Here is a 12781-nt window from a genome sequence, read left to right as displayed (position 1 = left end):
GCTGATCTGTCTCCAAGGGGTGCAGAAATGGCCTGGGTACATGTGCCCCCAAAGTGGGGGGCGACCCTTGCCCAAGCCCCCCCCCATCCACTAACACACACACACACACACACTATCCCTGGTGTCTACGTGGCTTCTGCCCCCTTGGGGGCAGGTGGTTCTAGAAAAATAGGCCCATCTGCCCCCAGGGGGGGCAGAAATGGCCAACAGGTCAATGCCCCCCTTGGGGGGGCGCCCGTGCCCAAGGGGACGCCCCCACACAAAAATAAACACATAAAAAAAAATCCCTGGCGTTCTAGTGGTTTCAATAATAGGCTGATCTGTCTCCAAGGGGTGCAGAAATGGCCTGGGTACATGTGCCCCCAAAGTGGGGGGCGACCCTTGCCCAAGCCCCCCCCCATCCACTAACACACACACACACACACACTATCCCTGGTGTCTACGTGGCTTCTGCCCCCCTTGGGGGCAGGTGGGTCTAGAAAAATAGGCCCATCTGCCCCCAGGGGGGGCAGAAATGGCCAACAGGTCAATGCCCCCCTTGGGGGGGCGCCCGTGCACAAGGGGACGCTCCCACACAAATATAAACACATAAAAAAAAATCCCTGGCGTTCTAGTGGTTTCTGCCCCCCTTGGGGGCAGATCAGCCTAAAAATAATAGGCTGATCTGTCTCCAAGGGGTGCAGAAATGGCCTGGGTACATGTGCCCCCAAAGTGGGGGGCGACCCTTGCCCAAGCCCCCCCCCCATCCACTAACACACACACACACACACACTATCCCTGGTGTCTACGTGGCTTCTGCCCCCCTTGGGGGCAGGTGGTTCTAGAAAAATAGGCCCATCTGCCCCCAGGGGGGGCAGAAATGGCCAACAGGTCAATGCCCCCCTGGGGGGGCGCCCCGTGCCCAAGGGGACGCCCCCCCACAAAAATAAACACATAAAAAAACATCCCTGGCGTTCTAGTGGTTTCTGCCCCCCTTGGGGGCAGATCAGCCTAAAAATAATAGGCTGATCTGCCCTCAAGGGGGGCAGAAATGGCCCTAAAAGACATGCCCCCCAAAGGGGAGCGACCCTTGCCCAAGGGGGCGCCCCCCCATCCACTACACACACAATCCCTGGTGCCTAAGTGGCTTCTGCCCCCCTTGGGGGCAGATGGACCTAAAAAAAATAGGCCGATTTGCCCCCAAGGGGGGTAGAAAAGGCCAACAGTTCGCTGCCCCCTTGGGGGGGGCGCCCCTTGCCCAAGGGGGCACCCCCCCCCACATAAATACACATAAAAATAAAAAACCCTGGTGATCTAGTATTTTCTGCCCCCCTTGGGGGCAGATCTGGCTAAAAAGTAGCCAATCTGCCCTCAAGGGGGGCAGAAATGGCCCTAAAGGACATGCCCCCCACAGGGGAGCGACCCTTGCCCAAGGGGGCGCCCCCCCATTCACTACACACACAATCCCTGGTGCCTAAGTGGCTTCTGCCCCCCTTGGGGGCAGATGGACCTAAAAAAAATAGGCCGATCTGCCCCCAAGGGGGGCAGAAAAGGCCAACAGTTCTCTGCCCCCTTGGGGGGGGCGCCCCTTGCCCAAGGGGGCACCCCCCCCCAACATAAATGCACAGAAAATAAAAATCCCTGGTGATCCAGTGGTTTCTGCCCCCCTTGGGGGCAGATCCGCCTAAAAAGTAGGCCAATCTGCCCCCAAGGGGGGCAGAAATGGCCGTAACAAATTGCCCCCACAAGGGGAGCGACCCTTGCCCAAGGGGCCGCTCCCCGCCAACAAGAAACAGGAAAGAACAACAAAAAAAAAAAATCCCTGGTGTCTAGTGGGCATTCCTGCTGCCCGATCGCAATGCGATCGGGCAGCAGGAATGCTCAAAGAGACACCGGGGGAAAGGAAAAGCCTTTCCTTTCCCCCGGTGCCTCTTTAGCCCAAACCCCCCACCCACCGGGAAGAGGAACTCACCTCTTCTCCGTTCGCCGCACAGGAAGCAAATGGCTTCCTGTGCGGCGAAATCCCCATAATGAAGTCAGCGCGCGATCGCGCGCTGACGTCATTATGGGGGGGTAGGGGGGTCGGGGGTGGAAGGGGAAGGGCTTCCCCTTCCATCCCTGACTTTGGGGAGGTGGGGGGAAGCACACAGAGGGAGCGAGAGCGCTCCCTCTGGGCTGTGTGCCGAGGACGTAGTGGTTACGTCCTCGGCACAGCAGCACTGTGCCGCGGGACGTAACCACTACGTCCGCGGCACAGAAGGGGTTAAAGGAGAAGCTGGTGGAAAATCAAGATGATCCATAATAACTGACTTCGGATGACTCAAGACTGATGCCTCTGCCGATTCCCGTGACACCACCTGGAACCGAAGCCGTGGTCCTCACTGGTATACGACGACCTCGCATGCCTGATGCAGCTGCAGCCGCGCTGAAGTCCGTGACTTCGTGGAAGTGACTACATAATGCTGTGACCACTGGACATCGACTCTGCCGGAAGTGTGTGGATCCAGCGTTTCAAAACGATACTGCCTCACCTTCACTGCTCCGCAGCAAGGACACAACGCCTCTTTGTGACACCTCCACTCCTTTGCTCTACAACACCGGATAAATGCCGCCTTGCATCCAACGACGCCACAATCCCCGACTCCGTGAACCAGCTTGTTTCCTCATTTTCAGAAAGTACTCTACCTGGGGGTCTGTGAGACTTCATGACTGGCGCCATTGGTGTCCGATTGTTGGGAACAACTTCGTCATGACGCTGTGATACCACCAATTTGAAGCATTTGGGTTTCTAAGCACTATTTTTGTGCCTAATCTTTACAAATTCATAACTTGACTTGTGTATGTTGGACTTTTGTCGTTTTGGTCTTGTGTTCAGATAAATATTTGCTATTTTCTATCCCAGTGTTGAGTCATTTTGTAGTGTTTTTACTGTATTACTGTGTGTGTTGGTACAAATACTTTACAAATTGCTTCCAAGTTAAGCCTGCCTGCTCGTGCCAAGCTACCAAGGGGGTGAGTGGGGGTTAACTAGGTGTGTTTCACCTTTGCTCTGACTAGACTGAGGGTCCTTGCTTGGACAGGGATTAACCTGACTGCCAACCAAAGACCCCATTTCTAACAGTGGTCTTGCAGTTGATTTGACCACTTTAATGCTTACCAAGGCTTTTCATCAAATCCTGCATCTCTCCCTTAGCCCCAGGATAAGTTGTTATAGTTATTCATGTGCCCTGTAGAACATAGGGTAGAGATAAAGGTATCAGCTGCCCTCCAAGTGACTATGCAAAACGAACATGAAGGATGGAATACTGAACAAAGTCAAAAACTCACCCCCCGTCACAGATCTGCGCCTAAAGCAATTGTTTTTTGCTCGTCATAACTGGTGCCCTAAGGTAACTATAACTCTTAACCTTACCATGCATTGTTTTCTCATCAATAATTTTATTGCAAATATTATAGTGATATTATCAATGATGTCAAAGAAGATGCCCTGAGTGATATAATAACGGGGGTAATTAGAAATGCATGGCAAGGGCGCAATTTATAGTTACCTTAGGGCACGAGTTATAGTCACTTGAAATAACTAACTATAACAACTGAATTTCTATGGCTTTGCACATGCAAAATCTGAACCTAACTATAGCGTATTGTAACCTTTGTTTTTTTTAGTGAATCCCTATTGGGTTTTTATTCTATTTCCTAACTATAACTTCCATGTAACCTTTGGCTTTTCCAGTGAATTTCTAGTTTTTTTTTTTTTACTTTAAGTAAGAGGCCCATTGCAACGCACGGTGGGGGTGGGGGGTTGGATGCAGGACCTGGCCTGGCATTGTGCTGCCCCCACCCAAGCTTGCTGCTCCTGTCCCCCTCCTCTCTGCCATTCATTGTCCAAGTCAATGCCCATGCTCCCTCATTACAGCCCAGAGTGGCCGTTGTTCTGCCACTGACCTTCTCATCTACCCTTGATTGTTAGCTGGCTGCCCCATCTACCGGCTCCTTAACCTCTGTTGTTCAAGTCTGTGCGCTAGCCCCCTCCCTCCTACCCTCCATGTCCGATGTGCTGCCACTGTCCCCTCCCGCCTGCCCTTCAAGGTGCATTATGCTGCAACTGTCTCTTCTGTCTGTCTGGTATGTGTGGTACTGAAAATTCTGGACCCGTGTTATAAACATCGTCGTATCACAACGATTTTGGTATCAGCAGACCGAGAATGATTAGAATAGTATGCATAAGCATTGTATTCATATTCGAGTGACGAAATCACCCGAATATCAGAGTTTCCGTCCTGAACCCTCGGGTTCTATTTAAACAACAGCCATTTTGTGATTGCCCTGACATAGGCCAATGACTAATGCCGAAAACGAGTCTGAAGGACACGTACATCTTTGCTGACTCCTCTGTGACCTGAGCAAGCGGACTCCACTGCCTGAAGCCAAACCTGTTCGGCCAGTTTCTTTCCCAGTGGCCGAATGAGATTAATATCAAGGCACAACACATCATAAAACCTTTTCATCACACACAAACCATGCCTAATCTTACACACACCTGTCCCTGTTTCTTTCTTTATGACTTGCTTTACAAGGAGGAGGTGCCCGTTTATATTGGGGGTCCGTCGATATCTGATGAAAGTACTAAGCCTTGCCGGGTAATTGATTGAGGGCTGGACAAACTGGAATATGGGCTTGTCATCATAAACCTGCTATTTCTTTGTAGTGAAAATATGTGATTGGTCAACTTTAAAATAAGGAATGTTTGCCAGAAGCATAATATTTTGTATAAAAGAGAAGGTTACCTTTGCAAAGGGAGCAGTCTCCTGAGAATATACACCGTGTTGTACTTCTAGGATACCTGTTACTGGCTGCAGCCAATAAACAAGATCTTTGACTTCACCAAGAAGACTCTGTGTTTCTGTAGTCTGAAACAGGAAGGACTCGAAGTCTTAGGGTGTGTTCCCTGGAACCACTGGCTTCTGAAAAACCCAGTACTTCAGTTGGCGCCCAACGTGGGGTGATTTCAGCGGTACCAGTCCAAGCCAGAGGTTCGTGAGGAGCTTCGTGTGAAAATTCTCTAGGGAGGCTGCCACTTTATCGACCCCTGTATGTCGACGTGGTCCGAAAGTCTTTGCTGCGAGGTTCCCCGCTTTCCGACGGCTACGAAGGACTGCTGCCCTGACTATCGCCCTGTTTTGGACCCTTGATTTGGTAGAGCGAAACGATAAACGAGTCTTCTGGTGACGTCATCGATACCTCAGTTAAGTATAAGTGGAGCGTCTCCCAGTCCTTAGTTTGGTTCTTAGTTTGGTATCCCCTTGGGATCTTTGATTTGGAACTTGCAAGTACCAAAGCAGAGGGATTTGTGTATTCACGAGGCTATCGTATTCTATAATCCTTTGAAGTTTGAAGCTAGACTAGAGAGCGAAGATGCCTGGTTTTAGCAGACATGGAACTTTGTTTTGTCTTGGTTATAATAGGGATTCCCGATTGGAGGACTTGTGTCCGGTTCCTCCGATTGGAACTCCAACCTATGAACTATATGTGAAACATGACATAGGCCCCCTCACATATAATGAAGTATGGATCCGATACACCAGGAAAGATGGTGTTTTAAAATGGCCCCAATATGGTAGTTTTGACACAGAGATTCTGAATAATCTGGAGGTTAAACTTTTTAAGAAGAAAGCCCGGCCGCCGATGTTTGACTCTTTCCGTCTATGGCGTAAGGAAGCCAAACAGAAGGAAATTAAATTAGCAAAGAGAAATAAGAGGGAAGAGGGTATCTCGATAATGCAAGCAGCCATGCAGTTTAAAGATGATGAAGAACAGATGAATGAGCAGTTGCACAGGCAACGTAAATTGGTGACCGATAAATGTTATCCAGTTTTTCCGCTTCTTCAGCAAGATGCAGCAAAAGAACTTGAGAAAGATCCTTTAATGTCACACTTGTTGAGTTCACCACCCCCTTATGCGCAGAATGCTACAGCACCTCCGCAACCTTTAGCTGTGCAACCTCCGGTTATTGTGCCTCAGGTTCTTCCACAGCCGCCAGCTCCTCTTCAGTTGGCACCTACTATTATGGCGCAGCCCCTTCAAGGGCCGCCGACTTCGCTACCTGCTCCATCTGTACCTCCTGCGACTTTATGTACTACATCGACTGCCTCTTCTGGTGTTCTTCCTGATACTGCCTCTGCGTCTGCTTCTGCGTCTGCCTTGCCTCCCTCTGTTTTTCCTCCTGTTCTTTCATCAACTTCTCCTTCTGTCCGACAGAGAATGACAGATACTGTTGCCAGCCTTATATTTCCTCTCTTTGGGTTGTCTGGTGTGACCCCAGATTCGGAGCGTAAGCAGTCGCGTAGTCAACTGCCTAATTCTCAAGAGAGAGAAATGTTTGACCGTATGGCGCGTAAATGGGTTGTTTACCCTTTAAGATACGATGTAGAGTCTGTTATGGATGTCTTCCGTCAATGGGAAGCACCAAAACAAAGATACGTTTATGAGAAAATGTGTGCTTTCCTTTGTGAGGAATTAGACGATAATGATTTGGAAACAAATCCGCCTGATTTGTGCCGTGTACGGTTTGAGTTTGAAAAAGGCACGATTGTGGGTCCCGATGTTCAGAAAGCAGTTGCGACGTTGTTGTCCTTTAGGAATAAGGATCCTTCTCAGTCATTGTTCCAACATGACTCCTCTGTAAAAAAAAGGTGCGACAGTACCCAATGAGAGAAGTCCCTCCGGTATGGAAGGACGCCGTAGTGGCTGATGTTGCTAATCAAATTGATGCTGTCCCAGCTCATTTTCAGCGTGTTTGGGTACATGTTCCGTAGAAGCGAGCTGAAGTTTTAGCCCTTAAGCAGACTTTGCCTGATCCCCGTAAAAACCCTGCAGGGTATTTTAAGGAATTATCACAGACTGCAGACTCATGCATTATGAATTTAGCCGACATAGACATGTTATTTGGGAATGTTGTTCCACAGCCTTTGTGGGGATTGATTCGCCATACAGATCATGCACAAGAGTTAGGTGACTCATGGGCTAATATTAGTGCTGCAAATGATAGACAAGTTGGTGGTGCCAAGCCTGAGCCTTTGGTAGCAGAACTGCCTGCTAGGATCATTACTTACATGAAGACTTTAATGCCTGCGATGCGTGTCAATTGGGATAAATTGTCTGCGTGTAAGCAGAAGAAAGATGGAACAGTGTCTGATTTCTTCACCAGGTTTGAGGAAATGTTTATCGACCACAGTGGTCAAGATATGAGTACAGAAGGTGGTCAACGGTTGTTCGTCGACAAGTTTGTGCACAATTTGCTTGCCGAGCTGTGTAAGAAATTGAAGGATTCAGAGAGTTCTTGGGCCGTTTCCTCTTCAGCACAAATATTGGCTACTGCACAGTACTACGAAAATAGGGATAAAGATGAGAAGGATAGAGCAGACAAGAAAACTAAAGAATTAAAGACGAAGGTTCTTTTACAGCAGGCGTATCTGCCACGTGGTGGTCAGAGTAACTATCAGCAACCTCAACAGTTCCAGAGAAACTCGCAAAGGTTCGAGTTTTCTCAACCACGTGTTCCTGTAGGTCCCAATCAGTGTTCATATTGTAAAGAAGAGTGTCATTTCAAGTATAGTTGTCCTATTTTGTTACAGCGTACGAATGGTGCTTCTGGCGCAAGAGGTCGAGGTGTTCAACAAGCTCCTAGAGGTAGAGGACGTGGAAGTTTTCCCCAGAACACGCGTTCCTTTCCGTCTCAAAACTCAATGAATAGTTTTGACCAGCAACATAACGCGTCTGGTAGGACGGCTCAGTACTATGCTGACGACTACTATGCAGAAGATGAGAACCTGGAAGGTAATAATTGCTAGGACAGCCATAGACGAAGAGAGGGAGTTTTTTTAGTTCCAGTAGATCAGAATGGACCTTATGTTAAGGTGATTACATCAGGTGTGTCGGAGCCTTTTCTGTTGGATACTGGTGCTACAAAGAGTTCTATTATGCACTCAAAACTCCCTGGCGCACCTTTGTCTGGCGAGATGAATGTTTCAGTAGGTTTTTCTGGCGCCCCGGTTAGGAACCCGAATTGCAGTCCTATGTCCCTTTCTGTTGGACCTTGTGAATTGGAAGCACCCCTTATTCTGACGACAGGTTGTGGTGAAAACTTGTTAGGATTGGATTTGTTGAAAAGATTGTATGCGACATTATATTGTTCTCCTTCGGGAGTACAACTTACACTGGGTAGGAAAGTGGTCTCTCCAATGTATTTGTCGAAGGATAAACTTCCGACCGAATTGTCGTTTCTTCCTGATATCATTTGGGCTACTGGTCCTAATGACGTGGGTCTGTTGGAAATACCGCCTTATGTTGTGACATTGAAAGCCAATGTTAAATTACCACGCATTCAACAATACAAGATCTCCAATGAAGGTGAAAAGGCGTTGCTAACGATCATTTATGATTTAATTGAAAAAGATGTAATTGAAGAGACAAGAGGCAATGTTTGTAATAGTCCTGTTCTGCCTGTTTTGAAACGTAGTGACCCCTCTAAGCCACCTGTTTACAGGCTTGTGATTGATCTTAGAGAGGTAAATAAAATAGTTGTGCCACAGTTTCCAGTTGTTCCTGATATCACTGCCATATTGATTATGATTCCAGCTTCCGCCACCTGGTTCTCGGTGATTGACTTAAAGAATGCTTTCTTCAGCATCCCGATTGCCGAGGAGAGCAGGGATATTTTTGGCTTCAGTTTAGGAGGCCGAAGTTTCCGCTTCAAACGCGCTCCACAAGGCTACTGTGAAAGTCCATCAATATATAGTCAGGCTTTAAAAACACAGCTTGATGCAATTGTTTTACCTGACGGCGCTACCCTTATTCAGTACGTCGATGATTTGCTAGTCGCTACAGATACTGAAGAGATTTGTAAAGAAGCCACCTTGTCGTTGTTGCGTCATTTATCTGATTTACATCACAAAGTGTCCCTTTCAAAACTGCAATATTGTCGACAAGAAGTGACCTACTTAGGTCATCTCTTATCGAAGGAGGGAAGGAAACTGACCTCAGAAAGAATTCAGGCAATTGCAAAATTGAGTGTGCCAAGGACACAGAGAGAAGTACGTGCTTTCTTGGGCATTACATCATACTGCAGACAATGGATACCAAATTTTTCTTTGCTGGCCAAACCTTTGGTAGCATTGACCTATAAAGATACACCAAACCCCGTTCCGTGGTCTGAAGATTGTCAGAAAAGTTTTTCCGAATTGCGTAATGCATTGTGTTCGGCTCCTGTGTTGGGTACCCCCGACTACAGTAAGCCCTTTACACTGTATGTCCATGAGAAAGAGGGTTGTGCATTGTCAGTGCTGACACAGACTTTTGGAGACAAGCAGCGCCCATGCGCATATTTTTCGTCAACTTTGGATCCGGTAGCTAAAGCATTGCCGAGTTGCTTGAGAGCCACAGCGTCAGCAGCTGTTTCTATTCGACAGTCTGCTGGGTTAGTGATGAATAATATGTTGATTGTGATGGTTCCACATGCAGTGGACACGTTGTTAAACAGGACCAAGACACAGTATTTAACTAGTGCTCGATTGTCAGGTTACGAGCTGACACTGTTAGCGAGTCATGTGCACATAAAGAGGTGCAATACGTTGAATCCAGCCACGTTATTGCTTATTTCAGTAGAGACAGATGATGCTGAACAACATGATTGTTTTCTTAGGACAGAAAAAGAAACGAAAGGAGAGTAGATCTTAAAGATACTCCTCTTGTAAAGTGTGATGGTACCTTATGGGTGGATGGGTCATGCTTCAAGCTTCCGAATGGTGATACGACTGCAGCATATGCTGTCACAACTTTGCATACGATTGTTGAAGCTGCATGTATACCACATAATTCAGCTCAAGCAGCAGAGCTGATTGCACTTACGAGAACGTGTGTGTTATCGAAAGGAATGAAAGTGACCATATATACCGACAGCCAGTATGCGTTTGGTGTGGCCCATAGTTTTGGACGATTGTGGAAAGAACGTGGGTTCCTGACTTCGCATGGAGCTAAAATTCAGCATGGTCAGTTGGTGAATGAGCTTCTTGAGTCACTGACCTTGCCATTATAAGTTGCGATTGTGAAATGCAGTGCACACAAGAAGGTTACTGATGATGTCGGTCGTGTCAATGCATTTGCTGACGAAATCGCAAAAGAAACAGCAAAAGATGTGATGAATCGAATGTATGTTGCAGGCCCCGCAAGATGGGTCGGTGACGTTGGAATATGTGAAGATACGATAGAGGGTGTGAAGTCTATTCAAGCTGAAGCTTCAGAGAAAGAGTTGAGTGTGTGGAAAGAAAGTACGGGTAAATTGGATGAAAATGGTTGTTGGGTTGACTTGTCAGAACATCAGCGATGGTTGTTACCCGATGCGTATGTGCTTGCAGTGGTGACAATGGCTCATGGAATGGCCCATATCAGTGTGAAAGGGATTTGTAAGTTGTTGGCTCCAGTATGGCAAAATGCTGGAATTCCTAAATGTGCAGAGAATGTGGTCAAGAATTGCATGGTGTGTCTGAAATACAATCCTGGTAGGGAAACCCCAACTCCAGCTGGTCATTTTGCGCCTCCAACATATCCGTTCGAGGTTTTGCAGCTAGATTTCATCCACATGGAAAGGTGCAACAATCTGAAATACGTACTCGTTGTTGTTTGTGCTTTTTCAAGAAGCATATCCCTTAAAAGACAACACTGCCTTATCCACAGCTAAAGCCCTTGCCAAAGAATTTTTCCCTAGGTTTGGAATGCCGAGAATGGTCTGGAGTGATAATGGGAGTGAATTTGTGGGTCGAGTGATCAAAAAAGTATGTGAAGGGCTAGGTATCCAGCAAAAAATCCACGCTGCAAATCACCCCCAATCAGCTGGACTAGTAGAGTGCTATAATGGCACGCTAAAACTGAAGTTGGCAAAGATACAAGCGAGCTCTTGTCTTAAATGGCCTGACGCTCTGCCTCTAGCACTCCTATCAACAAGAATGACTGTGCATTCGCGAGTGGGACTTAGTCCCTATGAAATTGTGTTCGGCCGCCCGGCCAACATATGGGGAGTGCCAAGACCAACAAAATTCAGTGAGATCGAACACCCTGTACTGCTTGATTATTTGTATGAATTGACGGCTAAATTGTGTGTTCTACACCAACAGGTTCACAATACTCTGCCTCAGGTCTCTGAAGCTCCAGGACATCTTATCGATCCTGGATCATGGGTGCTGGTCAAGAACTTCCAGCGGACAAAGAATGACCAGCCCCGTTGGACCGGCCCCCACCTCGTCCTTCTCTCGACAAGATCAGCTGTTCGAGTGGAAGGGAAAAAGAACTGGATCCACGGCGTACACTGCAAGAGGGTCCCTTTTCCTCTACTGTACGACCGGTGGGTCCAGGAGGGGATCGCTGACTCTGAGACTGAGACTGTGCCTCGTTTTTTGCCATTTAGCGATGCACGTTTAAAAGGAACAATTTCTGAACGAGAAAGTGACAATAATTTGCAAGAAGCTGTGCCACCGTCAATTCGATTGAATACTACAGAGCCTGAACTCTTGTTCCAGAACCAGGCAGTACCTGGAAAAAGCCGTTATAATTTGAGACCAAGAACTAAGGACAAATAATTTTTTTCCCGTTCCTTTGCTATTTTTTTTAAAGGTGCGGCTCTCTCATCTGAGAAACTTTCTTATTTTTGTTTTTTTTCTTTTCGAACCGCCATCCGGGTTCAGCTGTAGGGTCGTGGTTGCCCAAGTCTTTGGAGTGCAGCTGAAGACGTTAGGTCGACAGTTCTGGTCGGTCTAAGGGAGTTGCCCTGGACTGACAGAAGCATTCCCTAGCATAGAACACCCTACCACCACGAGCAGCAATTAGAAAGGATGGAGTTTTTCAAGAATGAGAGACCTGCCAGACAGATGGACTTTAAAGCCAGAATGTGTATAATAATGACAAAGAAACGATTTTTGATATTATGTATTTTCATGTTGCTTAGTGTAATGACGTTTTTAATAGGATATGTTTTATTCTCTTTTCAAGTGACATTTGCACCCATTACACAGCCCATACCTCCTTCTACTGTTTCCTCGCATTCTTTTCACCCCCTGCCTGAACACGAGTCTGCCAGAAGATTAGAATTTGTCAACAATTCATTCATTCAGCTTCTACACCAACACCAATTAGTAGTGAACACAACTAACTGTTGGGTGTGTGGTCTTATGCCTCATACTACTGATAAAGGTATCCCTTATCTGGTCCTGCCTTTCAGCCATAATGGTTCTGTATGGGCATATAGAACGGTGTTCATATACGCGTATGAAGCCAACCCCCAACGTTCTGTGAAAGCTAATCCTAAGAATAGTGCTCTAGCTAAGGGTATAGTAGATATGATTAGGGAAGATATTTCCTATGAGACTATCCCGAGAGATGAGCCACTAGCATATATTGGATGGAACAAAACAGGATATGGAGTTACTCTGAGTGGGAACCAGCGAGCAAAGAGATCCTCCCCGATTTGGATTGTACCCCATCAGGGTCACCTATGTCTGCAAGGTAATGGCAAGAATCCCAGAGCTCAGTTAGGGAAAAGTATCTGCACTGAAACATATGTTTTTGCGTCTCAGACTTCTCCTTCGTTCTTAGTAGCTAAGGGTACCTATTTCATCTGCCATAATAGAGCCTATACATGGTTGCCCCCTGACTTCTCAGGCACATGTTTTGTTTCGTTCCTGTTACCTCCCACCTACACGGCCGTGGCAGATTACCATAAGACAAGGATAGTTAGAGGTGTCATAAGTAAAGA

The sequence above is a fragment of the Pleurodeles waltl genome, chromosome 3_1 (assembly GCF_031143425.1).
Source record: "Pleurodeles waltl isolate 20211129_DDA chromosome 3_1, aPleWal1.hap1.20221129, whole genome shotgun sequence".
Lineage (NCBI taxonomy): Eukaryota > Metazoa > Chordata > Amphibia > Caudata > Salamandridae > Pleurodeles > Pleurodeles waltl.
This window is presented reverse-complemented; position numbering follows the sequence as displayed.